The sequence below is a fragment of the Sus scrofa genome, chromosome 12 (assembly GCF_054392235.1).
Source record: "Sus scrofa isolate SSC_HxYL_T2T_F1_AM1 chromosome 12, Sscrofa_HxYL_maternal_Yorkshire_Landrace_v2.0, whole genome shotgun sequence".
Taxonomy (NCBI): Eukaryota; Metazoa; Chordata; class Mammalia; order Artiodactyla; family Suidae; genus Sus; species Sus scrofa.
Genome location: NC_139394.1, coordinates 59,759,666 through 59,781,124, shown reverse-complemented (window position 1 = coordinate 59,781,124; position 21,459 = coordinate 59,759,666). Strand labels below are relative to the sequence as shown.

General features: G+C 47.1%; 1 long non-coding RNA gene across 17 annotated transcripts in view; it reads left to right on the top strand.

Moving 5' to 3' along the window:
* Window positions 1-21,459, top strand: part of LOC100622718 (syntaxin-8) — a 251,867-nt gene that overhangs the window by 42,043 nt on the left and 188,365 nt on the right. For all 17 annotated transcript variants that reach the window (XR_014821848.1, XR_014821846.1, XR_014821847.1 and 14 more), the window contains one exon: window positions 9,678-9,802. This is a non-coding gene — a long non-coding RNA (syntaxin-8). The remainder of the gene's footprint in view (window positions 1-9,677; window positions 9,803-21,459) is intronic.

The window sequence follows — 21,459 nt, the reverse complement described above, 5'->3', positions numbered from 1 at the left end:
CTCTGTGCGTCTCTGTCCTCACGTGAAGAAGCTACCCGAGAAATGGTAGGGAAGGGAATTGTGCTCCTCACACCATCCAAACATCTTCACATCCGCAGGCAAGGCCGGCTCCAAAGCTGTGCAGACTCGATTCAGTTCACGGACGCCCTGGAAATACCATTTCTCCTAGTCCTAACTGCAAGCCTCTCTGTGGTCTGTGAACACTCAACACGGATGGTTTTTTGCAGACAAAACAAACATTTTCTATAGTCCCTTTGACATCTTTTTGAAATGCGAAGAAAAGCGACTTCTTGGAATTCACTGCTTTTTCAATCCTCTGTTCAGTTGATAAGAACACCCGCCCTGTGAACGCCAACAGGCTTCAGCTTTGTACAGTTGCCAGCTGTACAAAAACATGGGTGTTCTGCCCCCTGCCCCCCGTATTAGGGTAATTTGATAATGCGCCTTGTTTGCTGTGGGGGATGAAAATGAAATATTTCTATTGCATCAAAAGGGACTCTGAAACTTTTTGGTAAAGTCTTGAAGACAGAGATCTCACCTATTTGGTACTGTGGCATTTATTTGCTCAGTTCCATTTATTTGCTGAGGTTCACCCCTCCCCCACCCCACCCCACCCCACTGCCACCCGCAGCATATGGAGGGTCCCAGGCCAGGGGTCGAAATTGGAGCTATAGCTGCCAGCCTACACCACAGCCACCGCCACGCCAGATCCTTCACCCACTGAGCAAAGCCAGGGATCGAACCCGCATCCTCCTGGAGCCTAGTCAGATTCGTTTACATTGTGTTGCACCGCGAACTCCCAGCTCAGTTCCGTCTTGAAAGAGTATGGGTGCAAATGACGGATGGATTTTTAAAGACGTGGCTAGTCTGCCCTAACCTCAGAAGCATAGAATTGAGCGTTTCCTTTCTTCAACTTATTTTTTTTTTTTTTCCAAAGGAGAAGCCCTCCTTCATTGTCCTTCCAACAGCGGTCTTGAGCTGCAGGCTGTTGCCGTGACGGATCCCTTTCAAGTACGAGTCTCTCCATCGGCTTGACCGCCCGTCTTTGGCGCTCAGCTCTTGGAGGTCGCAGTTGATGTCAGTGAGACATCGACCCTCTCGTTCTCTTTGGCTTAAAAAGCTCCTTGGTTTTCCCAGTTCAGGTTCATAAACACGTCCTGCAGGCTTACTCTGTGGTGTACTTGAGGAACCGCTTCTCTGGCCCGGGGGACATAAACCTGAGTGTCACGGGGCCACTTGGCTTCCAGCGCTCGTAACTCAGGGAAGGGAGACGGATGCGTAAATAACGAACTCGGATCCTGCCTGATGAATGCCCCGCCGGAGGCTCCGCTCCGGGAGTGATGGATTCAGGGGAAGCTGGTGGGGCTGGGACTCGGGAAGGACTAAGCAGCAGAAGTGACATTTGAGTGGAGCCTTAGGGGCCGAGTAGAATTTTGCCAGATGGACGGTGGGCTGGGGGCGGGGCCCCTCCAGACACCTACGAAAACAGAGTGTGAACGCTGGTGCCTTTGTCTGAGAAGTGGGGAGCCGCCGCTGGGGCCAAGGAAGCGTAGGGTGTGGGGAGATGCTGCCGCCGGCCGGCCCTGGGGCCCTGTCGTAAAGCTTAAACTGGATCTGGAGCTTTAAAATACAGGAGGTCTCTGTTTTTGGAAAGATGGTTCTTATCCAGCAGAGGATATATGATGGTTAGACGGGGCAGGGGCGGGGGGTGATGGGGACCAAGGGGACCAGTCCGAGGCCATGACCGTCTCCTACACGGAAGGCGATGAGGTTCTGAGCTGAGGCAGCCACCAGGCCGGGATGGACGGACATGGAGCCTGGGCGGGAGAGTCACCTCGGAGGGAGGCCTTGGTCCCTCCTGAGCCGGGGTGAGGGCGGCGCAGAGAAAGGAGACCAGGTTTGAGTGCCTCGGGAATGCGGCGGTGCTGTGAGCCAGAACAGGATGGGAGGAGACACGGCTTACGGGGTGGGGGGGTGGGAGTAACGAATTTGATTTGGGATGTGTTGAGTTTGGAGTGGGGTTCCCAGCTGGGGATTGCCTTAAAAAAAGAAAAAGAAAAAAACCCCCCAAAAACAAACCCACACATGCAGAGAAAGAGCCTGTAGGCAGATGTCGCAGGTGGAGATAAAATTGAAAGTCAGTGGTTTTTCAATCAGGATGAGGGGGCGGGAGGACAGGCCTCGCCTGGATTTTGATTTGTAGGACTTCTTTTTAACTGCTTGTGTGCCATTTATCTCAGCCCCAGATTCTGATAGTGCCCTGCTAGGGTGGGGGGCCCCCAGATGCATTTGGGGTTGGTGGATGCAAACCATTTCACTTAGGATGGATAAGCAGAGAGGTCCGGCTGTACAGCACAGGGAACTCTATCCAGTCTCTTGGGACAGAACATGATGGAAGAGAATATGAGAAAAAATGAATATATACGTGTGTGTGAGAGAGACTGGGTCACTAGGGCTGTAATTGACACAACATTGTAAATCAGCCATACTTTAATAATAATAAAAAAATCCACCCCCATGATGACTCAAGAACATGGCCTGTTTCAGTTTTTGATGGGGCGTGAAAAGGGTCTACGCCCTGCTAGCATCTGTTCTGAGTCCGAAACCAGATAAAAATGGCCCGGGAGAGACAGTGCAATGAGAAGAAAAAGATGTATATAGCATCCCTGAGAGACGCCCGTATTTAAAGGGTGGACGCAGGAAGAGGTACCTGCAAATTCCAGAGAAGAAACTAAACAGGGGGAGAGGGGGGGAGGAGTTGCAGGGGAAGCCCCGGGGGGCCAGGGGGCTAGAGCTGGTGAGCACAGCCTGTGCGGGTGGATCGACTCCACAATGTAAGTTTAATTACCCTCATCAATTTAAGACTTAAGGACACCTTTCTTCCCAACTGCTAGAAAATGCGGACGGAGTAATTGGGGCATCTGAGATTTTGTTTATCGCTGTCAAGCAGCTTGTCCTGATTGTTGCTTATAGAACAGTCTCCCCAAGAATAACCAAATAGCATCGTAAGTCAATTATATGACGGCAGAACATTCAATATCCTAAGAAACACCAAGAATTCGCAAACTGTTGCTTCAAAATCTTTATTTTGTCTTTTTAGGGCCGCATGTGCAGCACATGGACGTTCCCAGGGTAGAGGTCAAATCGGAGCCTTCGCCTCAGGCCTACGCTACAGATCTGAGCTGCATCTGAGACCCACACCACAGCTCGGGGCAACACCGGATCCTTAACCCTCTGAGCAGGGCCAGGGATCGAACCCGTGTCCTCAGGGATACTCGTTGGGTTTGTTACTGCTGAGCCACAGCGGGCGCTCCATCGCTCCTGTTTTTATCCCTTCGAGTGATGTCTTTGCATCTTTGCTCGAGTAGCTGGACCTCGCCTGCTCTTCAAGGCGGTTCTGAATCTCCTTACCTGAGTGAAACCCCCTCTGAGAGGCTAGAAAGAAGGGGCGTTGGGTTAAGGGTCAGAAGACGGGGTTGAACCTTTAGCTCTGCCGCTACGTACATGACCTTGGGAAGGTCACTTGATGTCTCGCCCGCCTTGATGTTCCTGTCAGTCACACCTGCTCTGACTCAGACGCAGGCTTGTACACGATTCGCATGAGGTCATGTTTGTGAAATGCCTTTGAAACGACGGCACAGCAGCCCTGCGTCAGACGGCAGCTTCCTCCCTGCTCTTCTTCCTAATTTTATTCCTTCAGCTGTGGGCTTTGCCGAATAAATTAACTCGTTCCACTTTTTTTCCAGTGTCTGTTCTGCCAGGCGCTGAGGATATAAAGAAGAATAAGGCAGTGCCCACCCTTGTGGAGCTAATGCTCTAGAGTGGGAGACAGAAAAAAAAAAGTATAACCCATAATGGCTGGTTGTTCAAGTGTGATAAAGAAAAAGAAGGCGGGCTATGAAGGAGGAGAGCTCAGAAGTTACAGGGAAGGGTCAGTTTTCTTTTTCTGCTCTTTTTTTTGGGCTGTACCAGCAGCATATGGAAATTCCCAGGCCAGGGACTGAATCCAAGCTGCAGCTGCACCCTGTGCCACAGCTGCGGCAATGCCAGATCCTTAACCCAAAGCATCACAGTGGGAACTCCGAAGGGTACTGTTTGACAGAGAGCAGCTGATCAGGGCAGCATTTCTGGGGATATGGCATTTGAACCGCGTGCCCGTCTGGGGTCGAGACCCTCAGCCATGAGGGGGAGGCGGCAGGTGCCAAGGTCCTGAGGCAGGAAGGCGCTCAGGGTGTTCTAGAAACAGCAAGGAGGCTGGTATGGCTTGTGAGATAGAGTTAAGATGTATTTTATGCTAAGGGTGTTGGCAGGACACTGGAAGGTTTGAGCCGAGGAAACATTTCCACAGTGATCGCTGGGGAGTTAGCTTGCCGAGGGTGAGAGCTAGAGCAGGAGGAAGGAGTGTCAGGGCGGAAGCAATAGAACAGAGATGGTCAGATCCTAGGTGTGTTTTGAAGGCTTTGCTGCTGGACCAGATGCTGTGGGGCATGAAAAAGTCCAGGTTGATTCCAAGGGCATGGGCCCGAGCTGATGGCTGAGTGGTGGACTTGAACTCAAACTGGGAAGCCTGGGGGAGGGGAGAATGGGTTTTGTGGGGAGTGTGTCCTTTTTTTTTTTTTTTTTTTTTTTTTTTCTCTTACTGATGGAATTTAGTCCTTAATGTGAAAAGCTTGCGTTAAAACTTTCGAGGTTCTTAGGGAGTTCCCTTCGTGGTTCAGTGGTTAACGATCCCAGCTAGGATCCCTGAGGACTCAGGTTCGATCCCTGGCCTCGCTCTGTGAGTTAGGGATCCGGTGTTGCCGTGAGCTGTGGTGTAGGTTGCAGACGCTGCTCGGATCCCACATTGCTTCGGCTGTGGTGTAGGCCGGCACCTATAGCTCCGATTCGACCCCTAGCCTGGGAACCTCCAGGTGCCGCGGGTGCAGCCCTAAAATGTGGTGGTGTGTGTGTGGGGGGGACTTCAGAGGATCTGAAAAGATTGTCGAATTCAGTGACTTCAGTGAGAGAAGATCAGCTTGTGCAGGGTGGCCCAGAATACCTGCCTCTCCCATGAAGATACGTCTCGCCCTCCCCTGCCAGCCCCACCCTTGACGAGGGCATCGTGCCCCTCCATTTGGGGGCCCGAGTGAATGTTGCAAACCATTGGCCTACGTGCTTGACTCGTTTGATGGGTGGGAAAACCAGGGCTGAAGAGGTTGTTGGCATAGCCCGGGAGTACAAAGCCGGCTGCTCCCTTGTTTAATTTTTTAATGTCTGTGAACGTTGATGGGAGGAGAGGTGCTGCACAGGGCCCAGTTCGTTTCAGGCGAAGTGAGTCGGTTGTGCATCTGTCCGTTCTCTTTTCCCGTGTGGGTTATTCCAGAACATTGAGTAGGTCTCCCTGTGCTCTGCAGTGGGTCCTTGTAAGGTAGCTGTTTTATGTGTGGCTGTGTGTATTTGTTACTCCCATCCTCCTAATTGAACCCCTATGGTAACCTGCAATTTGACTTCAAAATCTGTGAGTTTGTTTCTGTTTGAGAAATAACTGCTTTTGTATCATTTTATTAGGTTCCACCTGAAATTTGTATCAGATGAGTTGTCTTTGTGTGACTTTCTTGGTATGATAATGTCTAGATCCATCCATGTCACCGCTGTCTTATTTCAGTTAAGAATTCCTTCACGGGAATCCCCGTCACGCCTCAGCAGTTAACCCGACTAGCATCCATGAGGACGCAGGTTCGATCCTCGACCTTGCTCAGGGGGTTAAGGATCCAGCGTGGCCGTGAGTGGTGGTGTAGGTCGAAGACGCGGCTTGGATCCTGTGTTGCTGTGGTGTAGGCCAGCAGCTGTAGCTTTGGTTTGACCCCTAGGCTGGGAACTTCCATGTGCCACAGGTGTGGCCCTAAAAAGCAAGAAAAAAAAAGTCTTGCCCGCACTGGCACCTATGATCTTAGCTGCTCTTATTAGTAAAGGCATATCCATCATTGAATTTCCCAATAGATCTGAGACATCAGGAAAGTAGAGACACCAAAGGGAGGGGGGATGGGAGTGGGGGGAGGGGGAGGGAAAAGGGGAGGGGAGGGAGATGATGCTTCAGCCTTGAGGAGCTTAAGCAGAAATTGGAAATCAGCCCAGAAAGAAGGCATCAGAGGATAATATTTACTTTGGCAAACTGCATCGTGGTTTACCTTTGTTTGTTTGTTTGTTTTGTTTTTTAGGGCCACACCCAGGGCAATATGGAGATTCCCAGGCTAGGGGTCAAGTCGGAGCCGTAGCCACTGGCCTACACCACAGCCACAGCCACGTGGGATCCAAGCCGCGTCTTTGACCTACACCACAGCTCACGGCAACGCCAGATCCTTAACCCACTGAGTGAGGCCGGGGATCGAACCGCATCCTTGTGGATACTGGTCAGATTCGTTTCCGTTCCCACTGTGCTGCAGTGGGAACGCCTACCATTGCTTTTATATTGAACTATGAGAGAGTGAGATCAGAAGAGTCCTTTCAGGACCTCCATAACACCGAATTCAGTCCTGGGGGAGCTTTCCTGTGTGTCTGGTGGTTGGTACGTGGAATTGTGCCTGTGCTGTACTTTTATCCTCTAATACCTGTTTAAAAAATATCTGTTAGACTGTAGCCCTAATGTTACAATTAGAACTAAGACAACTTCCTTCCATGTTTTTTCCCCTTGAATAACTTAAAATGATTTCTGCGTGTGGCAAGAACTGCCTGTGGGACATGGTGGCATTAACTTTGGAGGAGGTCCCTGTCGGCTCCGGTGCAACGTGCTAATGGGAACGGATGCCCGTGGCTGGTGATAGATGCCCTGTCAAGGTCACTGTGTGTACCTCCGCCCCACTATGCGAGGGTGTAGCCCTCACTTTTGTAACGCTGCACCTCACGGCTCCTCCTGGATCAAGAGCCGGCCCTGGAAGATGGGGTAGAGCTTGGGGGGCAGACTTGGGTCATCAACTGCCTTCTTCGTTTCCTTTTTCCATTGTTTTCTTTCCCCTGTCTTCAGTGCTTGGTGACAGTGACTATTGTAAGGACTCAATCTGAAATCTCAACATCCTAGATGCTTGGGGCCAACCAGGTAAAGGAAGCCTTTAAAGAAACCCTCCTGCCTTTCCAATAAAGTGGCAGAAGGTGGCCCTTGTTTAGCACACCCGAGTAGAGAGACCAGCTCAATGCTTAAAATTGTAGTCTAGGGAATCAAAGATTTTTCTCCCAGTTTTGGCAGGGTGGTGGGTGGGTTGGTTGGTTTTTTCCTCTTCTTTTTTTTGGCTGCTCCCTTGGCATGCGGAAGTTCCTGGCCCAGGGGTCAAACCCGAGCCACCGCAATGGCCATGCCAGATCCTTAACCACTCGGCCACCAGGGAACTCCTGGGCTTGTTTCTTGATCCATACCATATGCTTCCAAAGGTTCTACAATGCTCCGCTCAAAATGAAATTAGTAGAGCCTTTTGGGGACTTGTTAACTATTCCAGCGCTTCCTGGGCACTCACTGTATCAACCGGGCAAATGATCATGGTTAATCACTCATCGTTTTCTCCCACCAGGGCGGAGTGGGCATTTCACACACTGTCCCCCGACCAGAACGGGAAGCAGCCCCCATAACCAGAAATTCCTGCTTGGCGAGGGCAGAGATTTTTCTGTTCTGTTGTTTTCTCATCTTCATCGGTGAGAACAATGCCTGCTCACAAGAAACACAATGTTTTTTGAGCAAATGATTCTTTTCTTTAATCCCAGCAGCCCTCAGAGGTAGCAGTGACTATCCATATGTTGCTGGCAGGTGCAGGAGCCAGGATTTGAGCTCCTGTTGACAGCAGCTCGCTCCCCGTCGGCGAGCAGAGGCTGGGCCAGGGTGATGTCGGTTCCTGCCTTCTACGCGGTAGGCGCGAGGCTCATCTTTGTAAAAGGATAAACAGTAGGATGGCAATTTTTAAGAAAATAAGAGAGATACAGAAAGGGCTAGAAGAACGACCTGAAAATGGAGATGCGCAGGAATATGTATAAACCGCCCGGAGCTGCCTGGCACACGGAGATGCTTGCTGCCTATTCAGGATTAAGTGCTACGGCAAGGTCGCCGTCGTCACACTGTCATTTTTTAAAATTGAACTATAGGTGATTTACAGTAGCAGCCAGAGTGATGCAGTTACATGTGTGTATATATATGTTTTTCAGACTCTTTTCCCTTAGAGGTTATTACAAAATACTGAACATAGTTCCCCATGCTCTACGGAAGGCCCTTGTTGATTTATTTTATGTGTAGTAGTGTGTGTCTTTTAATATCAACCTCCTATTTTACCTCCCACCCCTTTCCTTTTGTATTCATAAATTTGTTTTCTACGTGTCTCTTGATGTTTTGGAGATACCTTCATTCGTATCTTTTTTTTTTTTTTTCCTTTTTAGATTCTACATGTAAGCTATATCATATATTTGTCTCTCTCCATGTAGCTTACTTGACTTAGTGTAATAATCTCTACAGTCTATCGATGTTACTACAAATGGCATTATTTTTATGGCTGAGTAATATTCCATTATGTATCTACACCACATTTTTTTTTTTTTTTTTTTTGTCTTTTGTCTTCTTAGAGCCATACCCATGGCGTATGGAGGTTCCCAGGCGAGGGGTCGAATCGGAGCTATAGCTACTGGCCTACGCCACAGCCACAGCCACGCAGGATCTGAGCCATGTCTGCGACCTACTCCACAGCTCACGGCAACACTGGATCCTTAACCCACTGAGCAAGGCCAGGGATCGAACCTGCCACCTCATGGTTCCTAGTCAGATTCGTTAACCGCTGTGCCACGATGGGAACTCCCATTTTTCATTTTTTTAAGGAACCTCCATACTTTGACCATCATTTTAAAATGAATCCTGTGAAATATACTCTGAAGTGAGTGACTATTCATGTCTGGGAGGAAGTGTCTGGAGATGGTTTTTGCAGCAAGATGGTCCTTGCAGCTTGGACGGAATGTGGGCAGGTGGAGATGGGGGGAGGAGACACCAGGCTGAGAAGGATCCTGTGAACGTGGACCTGAGGCTGGAAGTGTGCGTTCCGTGTTCCACAGCCAGCAAGGAGCCCTCTTGTGTCTGGTGCAAAAGAGGCGTGCGGGTTACGAGAGGGAGTAAAGATGAAGGTGGATAATTCCAAATCTGTTGCAAATTCTGCATTATATTCATAAAATTGGTGTCGAGCCCCTGCGCGTGTTTCTCTGAGCAACCAAATACCCTCTAATAAGAAACGGTCATTTTACAATACTATAACCTGTAGTTGCAATATTCTGGCTTCTTGAGGAATCATCTCTGTGCCTTTAGGGCTCTGTAGCCTGTGAGACAAGCTTCGTCCTAACAGAAAGGCCACTTGCATTTGGCCTTGTGTTTTCGTAATTTAAGACTCTCCTTTCTGATCATTGACTCAAACGTATGTTGGAGGATTAGTAAGCGTATTACGTGCTGCCGCGGTCTCCTTAACAGGCCGTAATTCTCCCGGGGGCCAGGCCTGTGCCTTATTCATCCTCGTATCTCTTCCAGCCCTGAACACGGTTGCTGGCATAAACTAAGGGTGCAATAAATTGTGGTCGAATTAAATTTTCAAAGCAGGCAAGGCTGGCCACCTCTGCGCTTTGTGGGAGTGATTTGCAGCAGGGCTCTGGTTTGGGAGTCATGTGAACGCATTTCCTCTTGTTCCTAGGTCCAGCCTGATGACAGGAGGGGCCAAGCGGGCAGTACCCAACCCTTGGCTCTTCGAGGAGCCGGAGGAGACCAGAGGCTTGGGCTTTGACGAAATCCGGCAACAGCAGCAGAAAATCATCCAAGGTACTGAACACCCCCGAGAGTGTGCGCTGAGAAACCCGGTCCGATTTTACCACGGCCGTGGATGTTCCTTCATCCACCGAAGAGGGAGGGAAACTGCTGATGTTTAGGCGTTACGGGTGATTTTGTGCCTCAGGGTACCGTGCTGTCGTCCCTCCAGCAGTTCCCGGAAGTAGAGAACCCACCTGGGACCAGCGCAGGTGACTCGGAGCCATGCGCCCTCTTCCTTTTCCCCACGATGGGGGATCATTCTGCAAAAAGAGACTCCCTGGTTTTCCCATATTACAAGACCTCACTTTGGCTTTTGCCTTCGAGTTTGTCTTGCCCACGGCTTTTAAACCTGTTGATTTCGGAGTTCCCGTCGTGGCGCAGTGGTTAACGAATCCGACCAGGAACCATGAGGTTGCGGGTTCGGTCCCTGCCCTTGTTCAGCGGGTTAACGATCCGGCGTTGCCGTGAGCTGTGGTGTAGGTTGCAGATGCGGCTCGGATCCCGCGTTGCTGTGGCTCTGGCGTAGGCCGGTGGCTACAGCTCCAATTCGACCCCTAGCCTGGGAACCTCCATATGCCGCGGGAGCGGCCCAAGAAAAAGCAACAACAACAAAACAACAAAAAAAAAAAAAACAAAAAGGCAAAAAAAAAAAAAAAATAAACCTGTTGATTTCTTCTCTCTGTGAATTTCAGAAGTAAGGTGTGATTGTTACACAAAGTTGCAGCAGTATAGGGATATGTAACATATGGCAAGTTACCATCTTGTTTCTCCACTCAAGCTGTAAACGGATAACAATATATATTTCCTCAGGCTTTTTTTTTTTCCCTATACATATACGTATGTACTGTATATTGAGTATAGACACACATATATTTTCCACAAATGGGATCATGAGGTCGGTGATTGCAGTGTTTTAAAGTTTTATTGAAGTACAGCTGATTCACAATGTTGTCATAATTTCTGCTGTATGACGCAGTGATTTAGTTCAATACTGAGCCATTTGGGGTCAGATTCTTCGCCTGTACAGGTTATCACCGAACACTGGGTAGAGTTTCCCATCTGTGCAGTGGGTGTCTGTTGACCGTCCGTCCCATGTGTAGTCGTGTGCACGTGCCAGTCCTAAACCCCCAGCCCTTCCTCCCTCACCTCTCCCCTTGGTAACCAGAATTTTGTTTTTGAAGTCTGTCTGGTTCCTAAGTTCATATGTATCATTTTTTTTTTTTTTTAGATTCCACATATAAGTGATACCGTATGATGTGTCTTTCTCTGATTTAGTATGATAATTTGAGTCCATCCATGTTGCTGCAAGTAGCATTATTTCATTGGTTTTTCATGCCTGAGTAACACTCCATTGTGTGTGTGGGGGGGGGTTATATAATGTACCACGTTTTCTTTATCTAGTCCTCTGTTGATGGACATTCAGGTTGCCTGCATGTCTTGGCTCTTGTCAATAGCGCTGCAATGAACAATGGGGTGCAGGTATCTTTTTGAATTATGGTTTTCTCCAGGTAGGTGCCCAGGAGTGGGATTGCTGGATGGTGGTTCTGTTTTTAGCTTTTTGAGGACCTTGCCTGCTCTTCTCCACCGTGGTTGTACCAATGTACAGTCCCACCAACACTTGAGGGGGGTTCCATTTTCTTCACCCCCTCTGCAGCGTTTATTGTTTGTAGGCTTTTTGAGGATGGCCATGCTGACCGGTATGAGGTGAGATACCTCATTGTGGCTTTGATTGTCATTTTTCTAATTCGTGATGTTGAGCATGTTTGCATGTGTTTTTTGGCCATCTGTAAGTCTTCTTTGGAGAAATGTCTATTTAGATCTTCTTTCTGTTTGTTGATTGGGTCCTTTGTTTTTTTCATACGGAGCTGCATGAGTTGTTTATATGTTTAGGACTTGAATCCCTTGTTGGCTGCTTCATTTGCAAATATTTTCTCCCATTCTATGGTTGCCTTTTCCTTTTGTGACGGTTGCCTTTGCACAGCTATTTCTTTTTACTTGCTGTGTGTCAGAGACCTTATTTATGTCAGTCTTAAAAATATTCTAATTCTACATTTTAAACAACTTTCTGGAGGCATAGTTGATACCATAAATAGCACATATATAAATGATTCAGTAAGGTGGTTTTTTTTTTTTGTTTGTTTTTTTTTTGTTTTTTTTGTTTTTTTTTTTTTTTAGAGCCGCACGTGCAGCCTACAGAGGCTGGGGTCGAATCAGAGCTGTAGCAGCCGGCCTGTGCCACAGCCACACCAGATCCAAGCCGCATCTGCAACCCACACCGCAGCTCATGGCAATGCCAGATCCTTAACCCACGGAGCGAGGCCAGGGATTGAACCTGCATCCTCGTGGTTATCAGTCAGATTAGCTTCTGAGCCACGACGGGAACTTTAGTACGTTTTGATACAATGTATACACCTGTGAAACCATTACTACAGTCGAAATAATTAACACAATCATTGCTCCCAGTATTTTCCTTTTAAAAGTTGATTGACATATAATTGACTTACAGTGTTGCATTAATTTCTGCTGTAGAGCAAAGCGATTCAGTTATATACATAGTCTTCTTCATATCACTGAAAGTGGTTCCCTGTGCTATACAGTAGGACCTTGTTTCTTCGGTCTATACATAGAATTTGCATCTGCTGACCTCACACTCCCAACCATCCCTCCCCTCCGCCCCCCCCCCCCCCCCCCGCAACCACAAGTCTGTTTGCTGTGCATCTCCAACAGTTTTTTTCTTTACCTCTCTTTGTAAAACTTTTTTTTTTTTTTTTTTTTTTTTTTTTTTTTTTTTTTTTGCTTTTTAGGGCCACACTCAAGGCATATATGGAGGCTCCCAGGCTAAGGTTGGAATTGGAGCTACAGCTGCCAGCCTACACCACAGCCACAGCAACATGGGATCTGAGCTCTCTGTGATCTACACCACAGCTCATGGCAACCCCAGATCCTTAACCCACTGAGCAAGGCCAGGGATCGAACCTGTGTCCTCATGGATGCTAGTCGGATTCGTTTCCACTGAGCAGGACGGGAACTCCTGTGGGCATGTTTTGGCAATTAGGAAAAAGCTGCTGTTGACATCTGTGTGCACGCAAGTCTCCAACTTTTTGGGTAAATACCAGGTTTGCAACTCTTTGGGTGCCATTGCTGGATCACATGATAAAAATGCTTAGTTTAGTAAGAAACCGGGCTTCTGAATTGTTTGAGGAAGCTGTTCAGAAAGGCTTCATTCATTCATTCATTTATTCATCCATTCATATGGTTCACTGAACCTTTATTGAATTTCTTTAGTGCGTAAGAAATGTCAGCTGGGTGCTGTGCGCAGTGTAGACACCCAGTGGGAACACTTGGCCCTCTGCGTCCCAGGAGCCAACAAGCCCCTTGCCAAGCTGGGACATGCACCTGCCGTGCTCCAGCATAAACCTTTTCTGGCTAGTGATGCTGAGGGCCTGGTGGTGATGAGAGCGGCTCAGAAACCAGCCTGGTCCACTCCTCTATCGGGGACCGCACCTTCCGGGAGAGGGCTGCCTGCTGAGCAGGAGTGGGACAGTCTGTGTGTACAGGCCTCCGGGGAGGCCAGGCCCAGCTCACTGTGATGCCTCCTCGCTCTGCAGTCTCCTCCTCTGATGGACTTGGCTTTTTGGATTTTCCCCACGTACACCTGAGCCTCTTGATTGACTCCGGAGACTAAGCGGGAGCCACCGCTGTTCCCTTTGTTGAGTTGGGGGAGGGGGGGGACCCTACGTGTAACCCTTAGCTGTATCTGCTGGTGGCCTGGAGAGGTCTTTTGTTGATTTTTGTGAAGGGCGGAGTATCTGGATTAAACGTTTTTGCATAGGAATTCCCGTCATGGCGCAGTGGTTAACGAATCCGACCAGGAACCATGAGGTTGCGGGTTCGGTCCCTGCCCTTGCTCAGTGGGTTAACAATCCGGCGTTGCAGTGAGCAGTGGCACAGGTTGCAGACGCGGCTCGGATCCCGAGTGGCTGTGGCTCTGGCGTAGGCCAGCGGCTGCAGCTCCGATTAGACCCCTAGCCTGGGAACCTCCATATGCTGCGGGAGCGGCCCAAAGAAATAGCAAAAAAAGACAAAAAAAAGTTTTTGCATAATCTGGATTAATACCACCTTCTTCCAGCACCATTTGTCTTTATATCACTGCATTTTCTTTGCTGCTGTGTCAGATAGCATTGACTGTATTTATGATGGTTTATTTCTGGGCTCTCATTTTTTCTTCTGTTGATCTGCTTGCTCTTTCACCAGGACCACACTGTCTTTCTTTTTTTTCTTTTTGGCCTTTTCTAGGGCCGCTCCCACGGCATACGGAGGTTCCCAGGCTAGGGGGTCTAATCAGAGCTACAGCTGTCGGCCTACGCCAGAGCCACAGCAACGTGGGATCCGAGCTGCGTCTGCAACCTGTGCCGCTGCTCCAGGCAATGCCACATCCTTAACCCGCTGAGCGAGGCCAGGGATTGGACCCACACTGTCTTGATGACTGTAACCTTGTAGTAAACCTTGAGGCCTAGTAATGTCGTGTCAGTCTAATTACTTTGTTCTCCTTTGGTATTGTGTAGGCTGTCCTGGGCCTCTGGCCTCTCTATATAAATTTTAGAATCCGTTTTGTTGATATCCACAAAATAACTTCCTGAGTTTTTGATCAAAATCATATTGACTCTATCGATCAAATGAGTAAGAACTGATCTCCTGACAATACCGAATCTTTGTATCCATGAACATGGGATAGCTCTTGATTTATTCAGTTCTTCTTTGATTCCAGTCATCATTTTTGTAGGTTTTTTGTCTTTTGTTTTTTTTTCATTTAGATCGTGTACATATTTTGTTAGATTTTTACCGAAGGAATTCATTTTGGGAGGTGGGAATGTAAATGGTAATTGTTTTTCATTTCAAACTCTACCCATTCATTTCTGGTATGCGGGGAAGAGATGGACTTTTGTACATGGCCTTTGTTTCCTGAAACCCGGCTATACGTATTAGTTCCAGGAGGGTTTTTGTTTGTTTTTGCCAGTTCTTTTGGATTTTCTACATCAATAATCATGTCATCTGCAAAGTCTTCTTTCTTCCCAATCTGTATGCCTTTTCTTACTCTGGTTGGATTGTGTTAGCTAGGACGTCCAGTACCGTGTTGGAAAGGAATGGTGGGAAAGGAATGCCTGGTACCTAACCTTAGTGGGAAAGCTTTGAGTTTCACATCAAGTATGATGTTAGCTGTGGAGTTTTTGTAGATACTCTTTATCAAGTTGAGCTTCCTCTCTATTCCTCGTTTACTTAGTTTTTATCATAAATGGACATTCAATACGTTTCCTGCATCTGGTGATGTGATCGTGCTATTTTTCTTGTAATCACACACATCTACAGGCTAAATGTTAATTAATTTTTGAATGTTGATCCAGGCTCGCATACCTTACACAAATCTCCTTTTGTTACTGGATACAATTTTTTTAATGTATATTGTTGGATTCTGTTTGCTAATTTTTCTTTGAGGATTTTCCCATCTGTGTTCATCAGTGATTTTGGTCTGTAGTTTTTCTTGTAGTATCTTTGTCTGGTTTTGGTATTAGGATCATGTTGGCCTCATAGAATGAATTAGCAAATATTTTCTCTGCTTCTCTTCTTTGAGAGAAATTATAAAGAATTGGTGCAATTTCTTCCTTAAATGGTAGAATTCATCAGTGAACCTACTGGACCTGGTGTTTTCTGTTTGGGAAACTTTAATTTCTTCGATAGAGGCCCATGTGATTTGTCTGTTTGTTCTTGTGTGAATTTTTGCAGCATGTGTCTTTTACGGCATTGGTCATCTAAGTTATCAAATTTGTTAGCAAAAAGTTCATCATAGTTCCTTTATTTTTTAATGTCCATGAGATCTGTAGTGATGTCTATTTTTTCATTTCTGATACTGGTCATTCGTGTGCTCTTTTATTTATTTATTTTTATATAGTTAGCCTGGTTAGAGGCTTAACAACTGTATTGATTTTTTTTTTTTTTTTCTGAAGAACCAGCTTTGCTTTCATTGATTTTTCTTGGTTGATTTCCTGTTTCCAGTGTCATTGATTTCTGCTCTAATTTTTATTTCTTCTGCTTATTTTGGATTTAATTTGCTCCTCCTAGTTTGCTGAGGTGGAAACTTAAGACTATTGATCTTAGGTTAGCTCTTCTTTTCTAATACATGCATTCGATGCTGAAAATTCTCAGAGCACTGCTTTTGCTGTATCCCATACATTTTTAAGTTGTGTTTTCATTTTTTTTAGTTCAAAATATTTTTAAAGTTCTCTTGAGACTTCTTTGATCATGTCTTATTTAGAAGTATGTCATTTAGTGCCTAGGTATTTGGGGATTTTCCAGCTGTCTTTCTGGTACTGATTTCTAGTTCAATTCCATTGTATTCTGAGAGCAGACAGGGTATGCTTTCTGTTCTTTTGAATTTATTAAGGTATGTTTTATGGCCCAGAATGTGGTCCGTCTTGGTAAATGTTCCATATGAGCTTGAGAAAATGTATCCTGCTGTTGTTGGATAAAATTTTCTATAGATGTTCATTGTGTCCAGTTGATCAACAGTGGTGTGAGTTTAGTGGTATGTCTGCTGGATCTGTTCATTTCTGATGGAGGAGCATTGATGTCTCTGACTATCAGAGTGGATTTATCTATTTCGCCTTCCTGTTCTACTGTTCTTTTTTTTTTTTTTTTTTTTTTTTTTTTTTGCCTCATGTAGTTTGATCCTCTGTTGTTAGGTGCATACATGTTAAGGATTGTTATGTTGTTGGAGAATTGACCCCCTTATAATTTTAACTTCTAATTGATCCTTGATAACTTTACTTGGCTTTGAAGTCTGCTCTGTCTGTAATTAATATAGCAACTCCTGCTGTCTTTTGATAATGGTTAGTATGGTATGGTTTTATCTATTTAATTTTAATCTATATATGTCTATAAAGTTAAGTTCTTATAGACAACATGTAGTTGGCTCTTGTTTTTTGAGCCACTCTCAGAGTCTGTCTTTTGGAGTAATTGTATTAGTTCATTTCAATCTGGGTGCCTTTTATTTTTCTTTCTTGCCTTATTACACTTGCTACAACCTCCAGTGTAATGTTGGAATGATGAAAGTGGAGGACACCCTTGTCTTGTTGCTAATCTTATGGAGGAAATAGTCATTTCAAAGACAGATGTTTTTCTTTGCTTGGTACTGGGTATTTTTGTCCTTTAAAAATATTCTTTTTTTTTTTTCTGGGGTAGAAGTATTTGAGTCTTGCTTTGTTAGGTGGACCAGAGTAGTGTTTGCTTTAGAGCAGAGGTCAGCACACCATGACCCATGGGCTACATCTGGCCCACCACCTGTTTTTGTAGTGGTCTGCAAGCTAAAAATGGTTTTTCCATTCTTGAATGGTTGAAAATAGTTGAAAGAAGAGTATTTCATGGCTTGTAAAAATTGTCTAACATTCTAAGTTTAGTCCATAAATAAAGTTCTATAGGAACACAACCATTGCTCATTTATTTGTGGATTAGTTAAGGATGCTTTCCTGTGACAACAATAGGGTTGTGTAGCTGCACTAGAGACCATAAAAACCCTAAAATATTTGCTCTCTAGCCCTTTATGGAAAATGCTGGCCGACTCCAGTCTAGAGGTAATTCCCCTCACTTCTGAGCCAGAACCATTCTGTGTGACTCTTAGCCGATGCCCTGGGAATTCCGAGGAGACGTGCTTGGTGGGAATAGGACCTGTGTCCATCTTCTTTGAGCTCAGAGGATGATTTTTTTCTAACCCTTTCGAGTGGTTCTGTCCCCAGTCTCGGGTTCTTTTCCTCACAGGCCTGCCCTGATCAACACTTGCCTGAAGTCTCAAGATGGACCCTGAGCAAATCTGCAGAGTGTGCTCTCTCTGCAGCTCTCTGGTACTGTGCCCAACATATTCCAGCCACCTTGACCTATTCTTCTCAAGTCAGGGAGACTGCTGGGCTCCACCTGGCACCCCCCTCCCCCACACCATGACCTGGGAGTTCTATCCAGGCAAGATCTGGGGCAGAGAGCTTTTTTTGTGTCATTTGTTGCCCGTCTCTCGGGGATCACTGTCCTTCCTTTCCCGACGTCCACATTCTTGAAACTGTTGTTTTGTATATTTTGCCTGTGGTTTTGTGTTTTGTTTTCCGGTTGTTGGGAAGGCCAGAAGTAAATCTGGTCCCTGTCAGTCCATCTTGGCCAGACACAGAGGTCTAACTCTATTCAGACCTCCCTTCTCACAGTGAAACAGTCTAGAAAACACCGTGCCTCCCATCTCTCCCCCCCCCCCCCTTTTACAGCCACACCTGCAGCACATGGAAGTTCCCAGGCTGGGGTCGAATTGGAGCTGCAGCTGCAACCTACGCCACAGTTTGTGGCCACCCTGGGTTCTTAACCCACTGAGTGTGGCCAGGGATGGAACCCACACCCTCACAGAGACAGGGTTGGGTTCTGAGCCCACTGAGCCACAGTGGGAACGCCCCATAGATCTTCAGTTCTCCGTCTTTCACGCGTGAGCATGTCTGAAGCAAAGAGAAGAAGCGCAGAACAGTACAGCCTCACACGTGGCCCCGGCATTTACTCGCAGCGCTCTATCCGCCAGGATTCACGGTTCCTGACGGGAATACCTTGCTCGCTAGCGCCGATGAATTTTCTGGCATTGTTGCATTTGCCAAGAAAAGTGGTTGGCAGTCAGGAAAAGCAGCCCTGCCCCCCAGAAGGTGTCTCAATCCGAGGCGGCTGTGGGCCAGGCACAAGAGGCTGCCGTGTGCGAGGCTTCTCATGGAGCCTCCAAAATCCAGAGCATCCTTCCTGAGAGGCCTGACCTTTGGAAGCCGGCTGGCCTTTGGGGGATGGGGATGGGGCAGGCAGTGAGGAAATGGAGGCGAGTAGCGGCCCCTCTTAGAGGCCAGGATGGTTTTGACTCTCTGTGTTTTGAAATGCTTCCCCCACGTGCCCTGGCTGTCCCAGCAGGCTGTGTTTTCAAGGATAAGCGCAGACACAGAAGCCATCTTTTCCTGAAACCCTCATGCGTCTTGGCTCCTCCGCCTCGGGAGCCTTGGTGCTGTGCCGAGGTTGCTCTGGCTTTGCTTCATGGCCAGGTCCTGTACTAGGAAAAAAAAAATATGCAGACCCACGAAGGGCCATGCCTCACTTCCTTTTGCCTGTGGAATCTGTTAGCCTTTCTGTACTTGCATTGGCCCTTAGAAGACACTTGGAAAATCACCCTCAAGTAAGGGTCTGTTGGCTGCGCTTAGACTTGGGGCAGCGAATGTCTTCCTTTGCTGACCTGGGAGCTCGGCCTCCGTGTAGCCAGCTGGCCGGCCTCAGCTTCTCTGCTCCTCAGGCCATAATTTGAGGCACAAATGGCCTTTCGGGAGGAGATGGGTGAGATGACGACAGTAGCTGGATCCCCTCAAAAACCCCTGAGGGAAAATAAGGGCCGGTGCCTTCTGGGTCAGTACAGACCCCTGCCTCTGAACTGGGTGGTGGATGCTGACCTTGGAGAACGTGCCTCGTGTGCCTTTTCCCAGGAGGTCTCTGTGACTGCGGCATCTTAATGAGCTCCTTCTATTCTTACCATAGGCTATAGACATTCTTTCTGGATTCTAGTAGAAAGCTGTTCATTAGTTCAGGGTTTCCGTGTTCTTAGGTCTCTAAATATTTTCGTTGAAATAGCAGTGGGGAGGGTGACTGGCCAGTCTGCCTCGAACCCTGGTACATCTTGGCAGCGCATCTTTGGTCCCTCGAGGTCATAACTTCACCGCCGTTTCTCTTTCAAGATGCCCTTTCTTGGAGCTGCCACTTCGACCAGGATTCCTCCCCCCGCCCCCAAATCTTAAAAACATCTGTTCTTAGAACTCGGGCCGAGTCTTTCCAGTGTGGTGATTAACTTCACCCAGCTTGACCTCCGCCTTTGCCCATTTGTTCCTGCCCCCGCTCCAGGGGCAGCTCCTGGGTGTCACATGGAGGAATTTCCATTGCTTCTCTCTGTGCATTGGCTTCATTTTTCTATTTCCTCAATGCGGAGGGCTGCCTCCTAGGGATCAGGAGCCCATATATATACATATAAATATATAGCAGAGACTGTGTTTCTTTCTTCCACAAACCTAGAGGGCCTTATGAGTCACGCTTTGCTTTAAACCTATGAGGTTCTTGCTCTGTACCATCATTTAGGTTCAGACCTGGGGTGAAAACAGAGGAGAAGAAGACATAGTCCCAGCCCTTGGGGCTCGGGGGTCCAGTTCTTAGGAATCTCCCTTGGTTTGATTGACTTGTTGAAATGTGGGTAACTGCTTGCTGTTGGCAGGTGCAAAGATGCGAAGGTGGAGAAAGATAACTGCATCTTATCCGTCATTTGTTTCAGTGATTGGCAACCCTTAGTGTCAAGCTTCATCTATGTCTCCCCACCTACCCACCTCCTAGATTATTCTTAAAACAAATCCTAGATATCAGACCATGTCGCTGGTGAGTATCCCAGAATATATCTCTAACGTCTGTCTGTGAAGGATAAGGACTGTTTTTAGAAAACAAAAGCAGGGAGTGCCTGTTGTCGCTCAGCAGATTAAGAACCTGGCATAGTCTCTCTGAGGAAGTATGTGGGTTCCATCCCTGGCCTCGCTCAGTGGGTTAGGATCCACCATTGCAGCAAGCTTGTGGCGTAGGTTGTAGATGTGGCTTGGATCTGGCGTGGCTGCAGTGTAGGATGGCAGCTACAGCTCTGATTCGACCCCTAGCCGGTAACTTCCATATGCCGCAGGTGCAGCCATAAGAAAAAACAGAGGAAAAAAAAAAAAAAAAAAAGACCACGATGCCATCATCACCCTTAATAAGTTAACAGTAATTCCTTTACAGAATCAGATGGCCAGTCAGTGTTCGGATTTCCCTGATTGTCCCATGAGGGGTTTTTTTTTAGCTTGTTGAGTTCAGGATCTGAATGCGGTGTATACATTGCAGCTGATTGCTAGGTCCCTTAAGTTTGTTTAATAGATGGGTACCTTTGCCGCCTCTTACTTATGTGTGCAGCTTCTTTGTTGAAGAAACAAGGTCCTTGGCCCTGTGTTCTCCCACCAGCTAGACGTGCTATTTGTATCTCTACACATTAACATATTTCTCTGTCCCACATATTTTCTGTAAATTGGTAGTTAGATTTGGTGGCTTGATCAGCATCAAGTTTGTTATTTTTGGCAAGCGTACGCTATGATGACTGTCCCTTTATTTTTAATCTACAGCCACCAGATCATCCTCCCACAGTCACAGGATATTGAGTTAGAAGATGGTTCTTCTGAGTGTCTTAAGAAGGGAAGTATTCAAACACCTAACTGTTCTGAAGGGATTTGCAGAAAGAATCATGGTATTAGTTTGCTGTTGCTGCTAAGATAAGTTAGCACAGACTTAGTGACTTAAAACACGAATTTAAGAGTTCGCTTTGTGGCACATCGGAAACAAATCCGATTAGTATCCATGAGGATGTGGGTTCCATCCCTGCCCTCGCTCAGCGGGTCAGGGATCTGGCGTTGCTGTGAGCTGGGGTATAGGCCAGCAGTTGTAGCTCTGATTCGACCCCTAGCCTGGGAACCACCCTATGTCATGGGTGTGGCCCTGGGGGAAACAAAAAGGAATATATTATCTTGCAGTTCTGGAGGTCAGAGTTCAATGTATGTTTTACTGGG